Source organism: Carcharhinus amblyrhynchos, chromosome 26 (genome assembly GCF_965287045.1).
Source record: "Carcharhinus amblyrhynchos chromosome 26, sCarAmb.v2.hapA, whole genome shotgun sequence".
Lineage (NCBI taxonomy): Eukaryota > Metazoa > Chordata > Chondrichthyes > Carcharhiniformes > Carcharhinidae > Carcharhinus > Carcharhinus amblyrhynchos.
Genome location: NC_137349.1, coordinates 27,631,637 through 27,634,463, shown reverse-complemented (window position 1 = coordinate 27,634,463; position 2,827 = coordinate 27,631,637).

Sequence of the window (2,827 nt, the reverse complement as noted above, 5' to 3'; positions counted from 1 at the left end):
CCAAAATACGTATGGAGAAAGCTGCAACTAAATTGCAATGCAGATACATACCCATTTTTGCTCCCCAGCATTTTTTAGCTGGGCTCTTTCCTGCTGCTGGATCACTCACGATATGGATAACACAATAAATATGCCGAAGTTGAAGTTCAAATCTGATTGCCTATTTTGCGCTGCAGCTATCAATACGTTACTCAATAGGGATATCCAAATTTGATTTATTTCTTGCTGCTTTGCAGGGAATTAATTTTAGTTATTGAAACTCTACCAAGTATTTTCAGAGAAATAATATCGCAGCATGCATTCTGTACACTGATGCAGTCTGTACACTGATGCAGTCACCCAACCAAATTATAGTACAAAACCAAGCAAGTCTTTAGAAACACAATCTATTAAGTAGAATTAGCAAGAAGTAAAAACATCCTTGTCTATTTGAACTATACAGACTTCTTTAAAAAAAATTGTTCAAAATCAAAGTTCTTCAGTGGTCGATAAGGATCCCTTATTCCCACCTCCACACACAAAGGCATGACTAGTTGTAAACGTGTGGTTTCTGTCACTTTCTTAAGATGGCAGCTGTGTTTTGGATCAACGTTACTGAGTGCAGTAATTAAAAAATTAGGTGTCAGAATGCTTTGCAGTTGCATTCTCAACTCTGAGCCTATTTCATTTGGCCCTTATCATGCGACACTAAATTGCCCAAGTACCACCACACAAGAACAAAAACAACATTTTGGGGGCACCATTAATAAATGAACGAATAGTGCGAATAAAATAATTAATTTTAGTCAATTAAAATGTCATTACTAGCATATATAATGAATCCAAGCCTACAGTGCCTGTTGCTCAGAGGGTTTCCACCTCGGAGTCAGACGTTCTGGTTCAAGCGAGGGAAAATAGATTAGAGTAAAAAGCTTTGGGTTGTGGAACAAGCACTGACAAAGGTAAAAATCCATTATTTTACATCATATTCCAAAACTTGAGCATTATGTGTGCTCACTCCGGTTCAGCAGTGGTACAAATGTACTACATTGTTGGAGGTGCCAATCACACGAGTTGAGATTTTAAATTGAGGTCCCAATCTACTTTTATTTGTCGAGTTCCAACGTTTGCAGTATTTTCTGCCCCCCCCCACCAATTCCAGACCAGAGTTTGTTTTGTTAGCGATTGTAAAATATCAATACTTGCGAAGTAGTTCAAAGTATTTCGCATTTGCCTAATAAAAAAGTAAAATTACTGATACTGCAAATCTGAAATAGAAATAAAATGCCTGAAATGCTCAGATGATCTGGCAGCATCTGCGCAGAGAGAAACTGAATTAACATAGCAGGTCGATGCCTTGTATCTGATGCTTGGGGTCCTGCTATTTCCATCATTTATTGTTATTTCTCGATAGGACTCGACGTTAAACTTGGTCTCTCTCACTAGATTCTGCCCGAGCTGATGAGTTTTTCCAATACTTTGTGTTCCATATCTCCAAGGACTGAAGATATTTATAATTTAGAAGCAAAATGCTGTGGATATTGAACATCTGAAATACAAACAGCAAACGCTGACAAAGTTCAATAGGTCTGACAGCACCTGTGCAGGGAGGAACAGCTAACGTTTCAAGTCCTTATAACATTTCAGAACTTTAGTGTGGAAGGCGAAAGGATGTGTTCTTGTGAATCTAATGTCCCACAAACATCAGGTAGGTATATTTCCCTCCCCTGGTGTCTCTTGATATCAGACAGACGTGGGTTAACTTCAGTTTTCTTTATAGAACGAACAAAGTAAGAGTTAAGAAACTGGGTATGAAGATGGGGAAGGAATTAGACAAGGATTGGATAGGAAAATGAAAGATGGGTGGAGTAGCGAAAGCTAAGAGGGAAGATTAACTTGTGTACCATTCCTCACTGTCTTTTCATTCTACACTGATTGAATTGTGTATTTTCAATTTTTCTGACCCACTGCCAATGCAAACAGTTAGTTGATTTAAATGTCAACAAGCCGGGGGGGGGGGGGGTGCGGTGGTGAAATCAGCTCAAGGTTAACGTTTCCTTGGTCCTTATTTCCAGATATAAAAGTCTGCTATTGGTTTGATGAATTGCGCAGCACAGGATAATTAAAAAATATATGTTTTGTAAATACGAGATTACAAATCAAGAGTAAATGGATTGAAAATAAAATAACTAGTCGGCTGCGAATTTGGGTTTACTCCTGCACAGAAAAGGAAGAATAACATTTCAGAGGAGGGGAAAATGAGCTTTAGCATATTTTACAAGTGAATAAAACGGTTTAGGCAGGGATTAATTCAATTTATATTATTTTAAAAAGGGAGATTAGAAGTGAGTAAATTTAAAATAGTTTTTAAACACAGTTAAATCTCCTGGCTATGAAATAATAGGTTCGTTTCTGGATCTGATAATGACCTCACCTCCTGTTCCAATGTACACAATTCCCCAGACAGTTTCCTCAAGCTGTTTGCGGTTTCTCGGCGCGCGCCAAAATTTGAAAATCGCGCTTTGGGTTGGAGGCGCGGGCTGTCCGGAAAGGGGCGGGGTCATGGGTGAGTGATGGTTAACCGCCGGCGCCTGGACCAATCAGCGCCGGGGCTGGCAGCAGCCTGGTGGGAACGGGCTCCCGCCACCGCATTCTGGGATCTGTAGCCTACCTAGCTTCGAGCCCGCGGCCGCACAACACAAACTCTAACTGACGGAGAAAATTCATGGACGTCAACGACGTGGAGGGCAAGAACACGAGTCGCGATCTGAGGAAGCCAGTTGGCAACGTCCTAGGAAATAGCCCTACAGGGGGTAAATAGATAGGACTACGATTCCCGGCGTGCAGT